The 15,072-nt window shown below is 39.8% G+C and overlaps 1 pseudogene; it reads left to right on the plus strand.

Moving 5' to 3' along the window:
- Positions 1–12,481: 12,481 nt before the first annotated feature.
- Positions 12,482–13,169, plus strand: LOC142451439 (nuclear transcription factor Y subunit beta pseudogene; annotated as a pseudogene).
- Positions 13,170–15,072: the final 1,903 nt, after the last annotated feature.

The raw sequence follows: 15,072 nt of genomic DNA on the forward strand, positions 1-15,072 counted from the left end.
TGCCCTGTTCTTTCTTAAGATTACATATACTGATAGACAGGTACTTTCTCTTTAGGCATCTAAGCATCTTCAGCTTCAGTTTATAATTGCTTTGACCACAATCCTGGCTATCCCTGTTCTTACCCAGAGTGCAGGTAAAAATATGGCCTTGGACACATAAAACTTCTATGTCCTGCCCCCCTACTCCTCTGCAAAGGGCATGGGGTGAGGTTAGAGACGTAGAGAAAAACATCATTTCCTTCATTAAGTTAGTTATTTTTATCAAAACTTCTATCTGAATCTGTCAAAACCTAAATAAAGCCCCCCCAAACCCCAAATATTTTTGGCATTAAATGTTTGTTTATTTTATGAGTATAATTTTTATTCAAAACTTACCAGTTTATATGAATAAAACAATATTTTGTCTTACAGTAAAAACAACTCTTTTATATGTAAATGAATACATAAAATGAAATAGTACAATAAATGTTATACTTCTCTTATATTTTTCACTTCAAATATTGTTTTATTAATGAGGGATAAAAGCATTTTTCTGAAATAGTTCCTGTCATCTGCAATATTAAAAACATTATCCATTTCTTTTGTGAGTAAAGCTATTGGACTGTATGAAAATGTAATACACTCACAGATGTGGTGTTATAATTTATGATTAGCTCTTTGTACCTTATAGCATATTCACCAATTCAGAGTTTCCTGGTAACACTGAAGTGTAATGTATGTGGAAATGTAGCGTGTCAAATGCAATTCGATTTGTAAATATTTACCATCAACCAGTGTAGCAGAAAAGTCTCTGTTTTTTTGCTTTAATATGTCAGAGTAGAGAAACTGCTTAACCACCAGGGGAAATGGAAATGACCAAGGCACGAGTCCCAATCCTGTCTCTATCACCTATGAGATTAAATTCATTAATTCCATTGGCTTCATTGCATTTTGAAGTATTTCTAAAACTGGTATAATTTTTGGTTACCACTACTGTTTTGGTAGTAAGAGTAGTGAGACAATTATTAGTTGCAGGAAATATTCAAAACGGTTGACAAGGATTAGATTCATCCATTCAATCCTCCTCATATCCCTACGTATTTTGTGGATTGGGGCAGCATATTTCTAGAGATTCTAGTTGCTCACAGGGTCACGCAGTGGCGAGAAGTGGAGGCAGATGTTACGCCTGTCTTGCCATATTAAGTGCTCTTCTCTGAAGCACAGTGTCTGACACATACCAGGTATTTAAATTGAACTGAATCACGGAGCTAAAAGTGTGACATTGATGGAAAACCCACTGAAATTAAAATGTTTGTCAGATTCTCCCTTTTGTGCATTGGCTATTCCCTATGTCTCCTAAAGTCTGCTCACTGCGCCGCTGTCAAGTCATTTTAGAAACATAAACGAAAACACACCCTGTCCTCATTTCAGCCCTCCAGATCCTTCTTGCTTCCTAGATAATACTGTTCCACAGATAAAGGAAAATGATGGCCTGCAAACCTGACATCTTCAAGTCTGAGCTCTCCATTCTCTCTGCTCCCTTTACTTCAGCCTCCTCGGGTGGCTTTCTTTACTAGTAAAAATGGTAAGTTTATTTCTTTGCTATTATTGCCTCTTATATTGGAATTGTCTTTCCCATTTTTCCTGAGTCTGGTCAATTCCCCTTAGTCACATCTACAATACAATCATCTTTGTCTACAAAAAGCCTATTTAAAATACATCTCTAACGTGATTTTCTTTTATGTCACCTTGCTTTCCCCTTTAATAGATAACACTGCCATTTCCTATGTCATTTATTAGTTTATTTGTTGGCTTGTGCTGAGTTCACTTGTAGCTTGTTTGTGGAAAGTGCGTCTAGTAGAAATTAATTCCATGAAAGTAAGCACTTGGCTTTGTTCATAGAACTCCTTCTAGCACACAAAACCAAAACCCAAACAAACAAACAAACAAGCAAAATCACTGCCATTGAGCTGATTGGGCTGCTAACTTCAAGATCAGAGTTTTAAACAACGAGGTGAATTGAGGGAGAAAAACTAGGCTTTCTAGTCCCGTAAAGATTTATAGTCTCAGAAACTCACGGAGGGCAGTCATACAGGGTTGTTATGATTAGTACATAATAGACTCTCAGAAACTAAATACATTTTTAATTAATGAGCAAAGGAAAATCCTTTGCACGATTTTAACTTAAAACCCTGAAGCTTCCTATGTAACCAAACACAGTGAATTCGATTTACACCTGCTATTATCAAGTACATGGGTTTATTCATTTTAAGATAAGCACGTGTGGTAGTTACATCATCTGACTTGAGAGTGAAAGGGTGGAGTTTAGCCTGTCAATCAGGTCCCACCTCGATGACCTCACTTGGAGGCCTCAGAAGACATTCCTATTGACCAGACCCACGGAGCTACGCTAGAGCTCTGGAGCTGAAGGAGACCCGGCCAGCGCTGAGATCCTTACACCGCCACTGGATCCACAAGACTTTCTGCCCGCTGGCCCGTGATCTTCCTGTACTTGGCGTCATTGCATGTGTTGTGTGAGTCTGAAGAGGAATTTATAGACTGGCACTAGACAAATGGACTAATATTGGACTTATGGACTTGATCTGGACTCGACCGGTATGTTTTCTTAATGTAAAATTTAGCTAAAACTCTTTCCAACACACATATAAGTGTCTATGAATTTGTTTCTCTCGCCTACCCAGGGGAACACAGCATGTTCACTTTCAAGGGTGTTTAAATTAATCAGACAGGAAAGAGCTACATTTTCTTTATCAAAATTGGAAAGATAAATTAATTTAAAATGTATCTCCTTAAACAATATTGTAAATTGAGTTATATTTTAGATGGCATACATATTTTCTGAGTTACATCACTATCTTTTTGCAATAAAAACATGAGTAAGAACTCAAAAGTCAGTCCAAACTGCTAGCTATGGGATGGCAGAGAAATTACTTAACGATTCCATGCCCCAGTTTACCCTTGTGAACTTGGAAAAATGATAGTACCTTTTCCTTGTGATTGTTTTTGTATTAATGATTGTAAATTAAGTGACATGGTTCTGCACACACCATAATCCCCAACCAAACCTGTTGCCATCAAGTTTGTATGGTCACCACAGAGAGGATCTCTGAGATAGAAGTAAACCTTTATGGGACAAAAATAGTCTCATCTCTGTCCAAGGAGCAGCTGCTGTGAGCCACCAAGCTGTGGCCATTCCAGCTCCTATCTCTTCACATACAGTGTTATATAAATATCTGTTATTACATTGTTAGAATCAGTTTTATGAGTCCGTCATAAAGCTAGGTTGTAAAGATATAAAACTGAATAAGATATCTTCCTCTTTGAAGACTTTGCAGTCTGTCGTGGGAGAATGAAGTAAGCTTCAGCCTAGTGGCATCTCGCACAGAAGGCAAGTAATTCATCCTGAATTTGGTGTTGAAGTGGTTGTGGAAATCTCTCAGGAGACCGGGGGGGGGGGGGCAGATGGTAGATAGGGAATAAGGAACAGGCAATATAATGTGCAAAGCCCATCACACACATACACTCAGACACACACAGAGACACATGCGTCTGTGTACTCTGGGAGGAGCTTCAAGAGTATTGCTTTGAGGGTTATAGTTCATATATTGAGGGTTTTTTCCAAATAAACTATGTTTACACGTGTCTCTGGGATCAGCAAGTGGCTCCAGACACCATCTACCCTTGTTTGGGTCTTATTAGGCTGCCTTAAAATAAAAGGTCTAAGCCAAACTGTGACTCCAAAGGGGATTTCCTGGGCCAATTAATTTCAAGGCAGAAAGCTCAGCTCAGAAATTTATGGTGATTAGGTTGTTTCTTTCTCTCTCTGTTTCTGTCTCTCTGTCTCTCTCTCTCTTTCTCTCTCTCTCTCAAGTTCTAGAAGGGTGATCTTGATAGATTTTCTCCAAGAACAAAAGGAAGATCCTAGGGGATTATTAGGGAGAAGTTTTAAGAAAATTAGAAAGGCTATTGGTGAGATAAAGTCCCAGAAAGTTGTGCTGATGAATTTTTTCCATCACAACAATGTATCTGTTCACTCTTTGAGGATAGTTTCATAGAGAAATACCACAGAGTGTGCTTAAGGTAAAAGCCATAAGCAGTCGTCCTCAAACGACAGCCTGCGGGTCACATGCGGCCCGTCGAGGACATTTATCTGGCCGCCAAGTGTTTTTGCCCCATTTGTTTTTTTACTTCAAAATTAGATATGTGCAGTGTGCATAGGAACTTGTTCACAGTTTTTTTTTAAACTATAGTATGGCCCTCCAATGGGTCTGAGGGACAGTGAACTGGGCCCCCGGTTAAAACTTTTGAGGACCCCTGCCATAGAGGGTCATGGAGGGATAGAGACTGTCTAGACAAGGCCGACTTCCATTATTCAGAGTTAAACTGGCTGCTCTGCTGGACAACGGGAGGGAAAAAATGTTGTATGGTCAGAGCAGAAATTAAAAGTTACAATATCAAAACTGGGTAAAAATCAATCAGGGAAATGAAGGTGGGATATCTAGAAGTGGGGATTTGAAAGGAGAGGTGGGTAACATAAGTGGGCTAGATGGTTAGTTAAAGGTATACAACTTTAATACATAAATATATCCTTCAGTTTATTACAGAGTGCTTACAGGACAATGGCACATGTTTTTCTTGCAATCTGCTAGAAAATCTCCTTAATTATGTCTATTTCTAGGAATGCATTATAAATATTTATTAATGTGCAATTATCAAGAAACTGGTTATAAATGATCACATCTTGCATCTGTTTGACCATAATGGAAAAACTTTCTGAAAATGGATTATGATATCAGGCAGTTGCCAGACCTCAGCAGAAAAGTAATATCTTCTGTAGGCTATATGGTTAGGTCAACCTTAAGGTGAGAGAAACTGCTAATTCAAAAGGCAGTTTTAAAATTCATCATGGATTGTAGACTCACACCAAGACAAACTAATAGTAAGCTTCCATTTTCAAACCACTCTTTGTACACACATCAATGTCTATGATCTTAAGCTCTCATATGTAGTGTTTGGTGTCAAGTTGACTGGACAGAATTCTCAGTGATTTCACAGTTGAGGTCTCCCCAATGATTTGACCGAACATAAGGTGAAGAACCCCATGAAGGGACGTGCTGTGAGATGCCAAGCCAACAAGGGACGTTGGGGGTGGACGATAATCCTCGTACTTAGGTCATAACTCTAATGTCATTAAATGGAAGGAAGCTTCCTTGGAATGTGGCCTACTTCCTATATAAGTTGACCGTGTGTGAAAACTAGATCACTTTGTTGTTATTGTTATTATTGTTTGAACTGGATCCTGCCTCTGGCTTTTTGATCTTTAGTTCCATGGATTTGAGCCAACAGCCCTTCACATTGGCATGTTGGCCCTGTGAGCCATCAGCTGTCTGCCATCTGACTTGATGACCTTGGCTTCATTGGATTCTGCAGCCATGAACCTGAGCTGTTGATCAAGGAGTCACCTACTCTTGTATCTCTCAGCCCGTGGTCTCCCTGGTTCCTGGTTTGTCTTCCTGCTTCATCAGCCCCTGCAGCTATGCTAGTCAAGAGAAATCTCTAGCCCAACATCTGACTCATGGACTTGGCCTCGACTATATTTACCTCCTCCTAAATTTTGTGATCCATTTTCAAAAAGATGTAAATGTATCTATACACACACAAATTAAAGCATCACTAGCTTTGATTCTCTAGAGAACCAGAATAACAGAAGTAGCAAAGACTATCCTACAATGATTTAAATGGGAACCCTACCTCATTCACCCGACAGCCCTGACCCTGCCTCATCAGACTTATTTTGTTTTCCCGAACTCAACTTCACTGTAAAGGGGCATGACTTGAGCACTGTAAGAATTTCAAAGCTGCTGTTTTGACATAGTGTAAACTAAAGAGTACAAAATTATTTGAGAAAGGGTTAGAGAGATTGAAACATAAACTTTAATAATGTCTAGATCTTGATGAAGGATATATCAAGAAATAGTAGCTTCACATTTTAATGCTTTTGTTTAGTAAAGATTTTTATGTTTTTTAGCAATGCCTTTTGAATTTCCCTCCTATTGGGTGTCCTAGGGGAGAAGAAGCCATGTGACATAAAAAGATATGTTTGTGTGTTTGAGTGCACACAATGTAGATAAAGCAGAGGTTACCAAAAAGGCTATGTAAGCCTAGGTAAGAAATTCAGGGTAACTTGGTAGTAGAGATCAAGATAAGTTTTAAAATAGGAACAGACATACCAATATTTATACTTTAATATACTTTTATGACAACTCTGGAGTATAGAGGACAGGGTAAGATGTAATACGTAGTCAATTAATATGGGTCTTTTAGTCATAATGCCTTATGTAATGTATACCAATTCTGGACTCTATGCCTGTGGCTGGCTATAATACCATTTTGAAGGGCATTGTCTGTTACAAGGTTAAGGGGGGATGTATCTCTGGATTCAATTTTACTGGAGGCTGTGACTTAAGTCGCCATCTTTTGTTTCCTTGGGAGTATGGTCTGCTGAAAGATGAAAGCTATGGAGTCGTATCTTACCTCTGTACGGCCAGATGGAAGTCAGAGGAGACCAGCTGTGGCCACTCCACGATGTTTACCTGGAGACCAAAATCCCAGGGTTCATGTGAAAGGATGATGCCATATTTCAGAAAATCAACAAAGCAAGCTGGTGCAGAAGCCACAATAGCAAGCATGGTGAGTGGAGAATGAATTGGTAAAACCCTTTTTGACAGCTGGGGTTGGACTATCTATTGAATAAGTTATGCAAGGGGGAAGAGGTAAGTTGTTCATTTCTGAAGGACAAGTAGATTTCTACGGGCAGATCTAATAGCAAGGAGAAGAGGCATTCGTGACCATTTCTTTTTAGTCCCACTTTTCCGTTCCCCCCAAATGAGTCTCTAGTTTCAGCAGCAAGAAGCAGGAATCTAAAATAATTTATTAAGGTTCAGATATTATTCTGAAATTTCAAGATAAAAAGGCACAGTGTCTTTGAATCATCTTAGTTAGAGATGTAAGCCTCGGAGCACTCGTTGCACCTATAAAAAGGAAGACATGCCTATAATTGCAAGAAAGAAGGATATCTACCTCATTTTTCATGTCTTAGAAGCTAAATTTATCATTGTAAGTATTCTACATTTAGCATTTAAAATATTTTATGATTTAAGCAAAGATCTATCATGTGATATTTGTTGGTACATTGGTTGCCTGCATCTGGCACCTGGGGGCTATTTCTCACAGTCTTTATAAGCTTTTATGCCCTGCGTGTCAAAGCAGCTTGGCATTCAATTTTCTTTTTCACTTTTGATTTTCAAAAGCCAACCAAATGACTTTTACATATGAAGCCGTTGAGATTCAAAAATGTTAATATCAATCATTCCCAAAGAAAAATAAAGTGGTACGTTTAGCACTGATTTACGGAGATGTTTATGAATTTCTTGAATTTTTATGAAAAGTTACGTAATCTCTTTATTTATATTGCACTTCCACTGTTTTATTTCCAATCTTTTTAAATGCAACTACTCCGAGATGGTGATTCTAGTAAAAGGATGTCCTTTATAAAACGTCTGTCCTTTATACATGTCTGGCTTATAAGAAATAGTGATTTTTCAAAATACATGATTTCTGATGCGTATGGAAACCTATGATATAACATTCACTGATTGGTCAATTTCCTTGCCGAATGTAAGAGAATGGGCACAGGTATGGAGGGTCGAGATTCATGTGCAATTAGAAGGTTTATTTGAAGTCCACTATTGTGCATGATACCTCCCAAATTCAGTATGAAATTCATTTAAAAAAAAACCAGAATAAACACACTCACAACTGTTAATGAGTTACCAGTGCCTTTTGAAGAAGCACAAACACTTCTGTCTGTTGTAGCTTACCCAGATTCTGAGAGGACTTTTACTATATTCCAAACATGAAAGGACTAAACTATTGGGCTTCAAAATAAAGTGGATGAAACACTGGAATCACCGTCGACTTTGTCAAAATGCAAATGCCTCTAGATCCAGTGACTTGGTGAACAGGGGCCTTGCACCTATATATTTATTCAGCCCCCAGGTACCTAATATGCCCACTGAAGCTAGAAGTCTGACACACTTCACAGGCTTATTTGTCCTCTTAAATATCATTTCAGCTTACCAATGTGAGACACGTATGATTTTGAAGAAAAGTATTAGAATTTTGAATTGTAATGTTTTCTTGGATATTTAGAGAGGCGGACTTACATTTATGGCATGCCTAGTGGGCAGTGCTCTTTACGCATTCAATCCTGACTACAATCCAATGAAATCCGTGCTCTTTACGCATTCAATCCTGACTACAATCCAAAGAAATCCGTGCTCTTTACGCATTCAATCCTGACTACAATCCAATGAAATCCGTGCTCTTTACACATTCAATCCTGACTACAATGCAATGAAATCCGTGCTCTTTACACATTCAATCCTGACTATAATCCAATGAAATCCGTGCTCTTTACGCATTCAATCCTGACTACAATGCAATGAAATAGAGACAATTATGTCGGTGTGTCCATGAGAAAAGAGGCTCAAGGATATGAAATAATTTAATAAGAGTTATACAACTAATAACTAGAAAGGACAAATATAAATTTTGATTATGTATAATATTAAAGTTCTTCTCACTAGACCAGTGTGCTAAGAGAGTGGGTGATAGACTGAAGAAAGTCATGTTTTTTTTTTGAGAAAACCTCAAACTACAGATGTGCATGTTCTCCACGAGTTCACCTAAAAACATGGTGAGAAAGGGAATCTTGTGCCAATGTTACAGATGAGACTCAGAGAGATTAGGTAATGTTCTGTAAAGCATGCATTTAACAATGCAATTATTTATTTGCCTATGTCAATGCTTACTATAGAGGTTAACTAATGCAGGACTGAAATCCTTCCTCATGGACTTCACAGATTAGTTTAATGGATGCGCCAATAGTTCCACACCACAGTTTGTGAATTTCTATTGATAAAAGTGAATTTGAGCTAAAGTGATGTGAGTAGAATTGGTCAAGTGCAGAGTACAAGGGAAATAATTCCAGATGTGGATCATAACACAGAATGTTTATGAGGCAGAAGCACTTGGTCCTTTCAGGAATTAAAGGGGATATGTATGGCCAACTTGGAAGTGAATGGGAAGAGTGGTACAACACCGCGTTGAGATCGCTGAGGACTTTGATGTTAAAATGAAAGATGGATTTCTTCACTATGAAAAGAGAAACACAGAGGAAGAGAGTATCCAATTTTCATATTTAAAATGGTTTTGAGCAATCTATAGAGAAACCAATTGTTTTTGGAGTTGTCTAGTCAAAAAATAGTAGTTAACACTTAGACTGACAACAGAGCGATAAAAATGGAGATTAATTTCAGAAAAAATATTCAAATCAGAAGCTTTTGAGTTTCATGCTGGATTGAGGGTGGAGGACATAAGACAACACGTGTTGGGATGGTCTTTAAATATTTGTCAATAGCAAAATACTGAGGAGATTAGATGGTCATAAGCTGAGAAAGGAAAACCACAGGGAGATGGTCTGAAACACAAAAGGGGAGGACTTGGATTTAAATATACATTTAAGTATTTGCCACATACCGGCATGAAACAGGGAACCAACAGAGAGGACTGAGGGGTCAACCACAATTCCAACTACGTGGACACCCTCCCACAAACACACACCCCTCCCCACTCCCGTCCCACAGAGGAATTTACTTCAGAGGACAGCACTGAAGCTACAGCTCAGGAAGAGGGACATGTCTGATCAGAGCACACAGGAGCCAATGAAGGGAAAGGAAGAGAGAGTGGAACATATCCTTGTCCACCAAGCCCTGAGTAGGATATTCCTGCTCAGAGCAGCCAAAGCACAGAGAGGACCATAGGGCCAGCCCCATTATGAGACTTGACGTCCCTCACTGACCTATAGCACTACTGGGGACAACAATGGAGACATAGTGAGTGAATTCTGCCTGATCTGACCCCAGAACACTGAGGTGAAACTCTAAGGGTGTGCAACAGAACATCAAGGAGAACAGAGTAACGGAGTCCCCAGGGAATACCAAAAATAGACTTTGGGGCCAGGTTGTGGCACCCCATCAGACTTGCCCAGAAAACATTCCTAAAAGTCAACAAACAGACCTGGGACTATCTCAGGCTTTTCTTTTTCCTGTCACTGATTTTGTTGTTGTTTTGTTTTCTTTTGTTGCTTTGTTTTGTTTTTGTCTTGTTTTTTTTGCACATATAATTATACCTGCAGGTCTATCTAGATAAGATAGGTTGGATAAACAATCTGTAGGTGAAAAAATATGACCAACGGTTCTGGAGGGATATAGAGGGCCGGGTGGGGAGTGGAGACTAGGTGGAAGTGGGTGTTAACAAACTCAGGGACAAGGGAACAGCAAGTGATCTAAAATCCATGATGAGAAGGGTAGAGCAGGCCTGGTAGGGCTTGATCAAGGGAAATATAACAGAGAAATTACTGAAACCCAAGTGAAGGTTGAACATGGCAGTGGGACCAGAGGAAAGTAAAAGGAAATAGAGGAAATAACTAGGAGGCAAAGGGCATTTATAGAGGTCTAAATACAGGCATGCAAATATGTAAATATATCTATATATGAGGATGGGGAAAGAGATCTATGTGCATATATTTATAGATTTAGTATTAAGGTACTAGATGGACATTAGGCCTCTACTCAAGTACTCTCTCAATGCAAGATCATTTTATTCTATGAAACTGGCATTCCATGATGCTCACCTTTTCAACACAATTGCTGAAGACAAAGCGGGTGAATAAGCAAATGTGGTGAAGAAAGCTGATGGTGCCCGGCTATCAAAAGATATAGTGTCAGGGGTCTTAAAGGCTTGAAGAGAAACAAGCAGCCATCTAGCTGAGAAGCAACAAAGCCCACATGGAAGAAGCACACCAGCCTGTGTGATACTGAGGTGTCGACGGGATCAGGGATCAGGCATCAGAGAACAAAAGATCATATCATTGTAAATGAGGGGGAGCGTGCAGTGGAGACCCAAAGCCCATCTGTAGGCAACTGGACATCCCCTTACAGAAGGGTCTCGGAAGGAACGAGCTAGTCAGGGTGCAGTATAGCACTGATGAAACATACAACTTTCCTCTAGTTCTTTAATGCTTCCTCCGCTCCCCCCCACCCCACTATCATGATCCCAAATCTACCTTACAAATCTGGCTAGACCAGAGGATGTACACTGGTACAGATAGGAACTGGAAACACAGGGAATCCAGGGTGGATGATCCCTTCAAGACTAATAATGAGAGTAGAGATATCAGGACGGTAGGGGAAAGGTGGGGGGAAAATATCACAATGATCTACTTATAATCCCCTCCCTGGGGGACAGATAACAGACAAGTGAGTGAAGAGAGACATCAGATAGTGTAAGACATGGCAAAATAATAATTTATAAATTATCAAGGGTTTGTGAGGGAAGAAGGGTGGGGAAGGGAGGGGGAAAGGGAGCTGATACCAAGGGCCCAAGCAGAAAGAAAATGTCTGGAGAATGATGATGGCAACTAATGTACCAATGTGCTTGACACAATGCATGGATGGATGGATTGTGAGAAGATTTGTATGAGCCCCAATAAAATGATTTATATATAAAAAATTGTCAATGGCAAAATGAGGAGATTAGATGGTCATATGCTGAAAAAGGTAAACCACAGGGAGATGGTCTGAAACACAAAAGGGGAGGACTTGGATTTAAATATATATTTAAGTATTTGTGTTTACATATATGCATGTATTCCTAGAACAGAGAGGATATTTAAATCCATCATCTATGGCAATAAAGGAGGTGGTAAAGAGCGACAGTTTATATTGAGAAGTCCCAAAGGGTTTAGAAAAAAAGGAGATGTATAATGGGAAGAAATAGAAGAAGTGAAAGAGACAGAAAGGAAACCAAGAGTGATGACAGCACACAAGGCAGAAGAGGGGAGCACTTAAAGGACAGTGTGGCCAAGTGGTTCAGGCTTTTAGAGAAGGAAGGAGAATTTGATGAGGAACAGAACGTGTTCTCTGCATGGCTCCATCAAACGGACTGCCAGTCCATTTCAACGCCCCTCTAGTGAACGTGTGTAGATAATCAGTACAAAAATTGAAGGAATGTTTTTGAATCAGAGGAGGATACCTTTTAAGACAGATGATAAAATTCTCTGCTCTCAAGTTGACCACACTCAAATTAACCCTACGGGACAGGGTACCAATTCCCCATAGGGATTTTTATGGCTGAAATCTTTATGGAAACAGATGGGAGCATCTTTTTCCGGCAGTGGGTTAAAATGACCAACTTTTCCCTCAGCATCCAAGTACTTTCACCACTGCATTGCCCCAAACAAAACAGAATAAAGCTTATTTATGGTAATTATATACAAATTGGGAAAGATTAACGATCTTGAAAAAATAGCAATATAAGGATTAAAAAGAGGAGAAATCAGCCAGTGAGAGCAGCAGAGATGAGGGAGCTAGATGGCCCAGGAACCAGGAAACAAGCTGAAGAGTCCTGGGCCTCTGGAGCCACAGGGTGGATGGGGACGACTGACGCTTCTCAATCCGGCATGAATGCAGCCGGTACCGGAGGAAGCCATTATGTCGCGCAGCCTCACGATGATCCGGAGGACATCGTGCATGGTCATGAAGGCACGGATGGTTCACAGGCTACCTCGCGAGAAAGAGATATCTATCTTCCAATCGCCAACCAGGCAAGACAGCGGAAAGTGCTATGCCTCCAACAGGGACGACTGCAAAAGACGCCGAGGAAAGTGTGCAAGCGTGCGCGAATGCGCGCATCAGCTTCATCACATCCGAAGCAGGTGAGAGGGGCCACCAAGACCGACGGAAGACAGTCAACGGGAAGGACATTCTCTTTGCCACGTCCACGCTGGGCTTTGACAGTGACATAGAATCTCTGAAATTCCACCTTCAGAAATTCAGGGAGGCGATGGAAGGAGCGAGCGGCATTGGTGGAGCAGTCAGGGCCACGGATGGACTAAGGGATGGACTAAAGCTTAGGGAGGAAGCTTTCCCTAACTGGTTACCGTTACTTCTCATTGAATGACTGCAGATGGGCAGCAACCAAAGGTTAAGGTTCACACAACATCCAAACAACAGATTTCTGGTGGGCAACGCATTCAGTTTTCATGACTAGAAAACACGAATGGAGTGAAGTGTGGAGAAATGAACGAGGCCCCTTGACTTCGGGGGCAGAGACGTCAGAGAGAAGTGACCGGTGCAGAGATGTCTCCTTGTATATTAAATAGCTGTAATGTAGCTTCCCGATGCTTGACTAATTAAGGTGTTCATTCTGACTCGAGAACCTTTTTCGTGAATGATTTAAAGAAAAAATTGGATTTTAAAGGTATTAAACGAATTTTGTTTTGTGGGAGTGTGTTTCTCTGTATGACTCCTTTATGCCTTGTATATTGTGATTTACTACTGTCAAGATATTTGTAGAGTTTCTTATTTTCATATTGAACCATGTTACTTTGGGAATTGAAGTAAGCAGCTGGGTCTATTCAAATGTAGGGCTAGAGTTCATTCTGAATGCAAGCTGTTTTTCTTCCACACTTTGAGTTTGCCTTGGTTATACAATAGCCTGCATGATAGCCTAGCAAGACATTTTAGCTTTTGGTGTACTTATTAAAATGAAAAAAAAGACCCACACTATAAAAATAACAATGCACCCAGAGACAAGATTTTGATGGCTATAAGGAAGCCAGGGATGGAGGTGGGAAGAGACAAGAGGGAGGGCTGTGGGGAGGGGTAAGAAAAAGAACCACCTACATGGGAGATTCAATAGGACATTGTTGACTTCAGTTCCTGAGATAGGCTATATAAAGATATATACAGTATGCTTTTAAGAAAAATCCTCCACATTCCTTATCACTGAAACCTAAATAGTGGTTTAAGTGTTTAAAAATAAAAAAGAGGAAGAAAAGCAACAATTTAAAAGACTCGGAGTCTTTAATGACAAATAAATTCATCTCAAACAACAAAAAGAAGAGACAAAAAAACAATAACAGAGTTCTAAGAAGAAGGAAACGTGTGTAGGGACTGCCATTTGGCAACAAGAAACTTACCCTGTTCAAACAGGAGAGAATGACAAAGGGCTATGGTGACAATTGGTCACTGATGTCATCGGGTCAGTTCCAACTCATCGTGACCGTCTGTCCAACAGTGCAGAGCACTGCCCCATGCTGCGCCACCCCCAGCAGCTATTCAGCGTTTCAACCAGCGGCTCCAGTAGCTACTCTGTCAGTGCATCTTTCCTTCGGTCTCTGTTTTCGCTGTCCAGATCTGCCATGCATAGGAGGTGATTGAAAATGCCAACGGCTTGAGGCAAGTGCACGCTGGTCCTCAGAGGGATATGTTTGCTTTTTAGCACTTTACAGAGTTCTTTGGCAGAAGACTTGTCTAATGCAATACATTTTTAAAATCTCTTGACTGGTGTTTCCATGGGTAGCCACTGTGGATCCGAGTTAAATGAAATCCTTGACAGCTTCACGCTTTTCTCCACTTATTTCAATGGTGCTATTGGTCCATTGTGAGATTTTTGTTTTCTTTACCTGGAGATGTGAGCCATATTGAAGCCTTTGATCCTTGGTAGGAAATGCTTCCAATCTTCTTTGCCTTCAGCCCCCAGGGTTGTGTTATTCACATACCACAGGTTGTTAATGAGTCTTGCTCTAATCCTAAGGCCATGTTCTTCTTTATATTGTTCAGTATATCAGGTTATTTGCTGAGAATACAGGTTAAATAAGTACGTATTTAACCCAAATACACACATTTCCTGATTTTTAAACTATGCAAAAAAATCCTCTTGTTCTATTTAAAGGACTCGCACTTTATCTTTGTACCTTTTCTGCATGAGCACAAGTATATATTTTTGACATTCAACTGTTAACTAAGTTATCTATAATGTATTATGATCCATACATTCCAATGCATTTATTTAGTCAATAAAATATGTAAATATATTTATTATATTCTGCTTTCAACCAAGATCCATCAGACATCGGTAATGATAGCTCTAATTTCACATCCTCTT

Source organism: Tenrec ecaudatus, chromosome 6 (genome assembly GCF_050624435.1).
Source record: "Tenrec ecaudatus isolate mTenEca1 chromosome 6, mTenEca1.hap1, whole genome shotgun sequence".
NCBI lineage: Eukaryota > Metazoa > Chordata > Mammalia > Afrosoricida > Tenrecidae > Tenrec > Tenrec ecaudatus.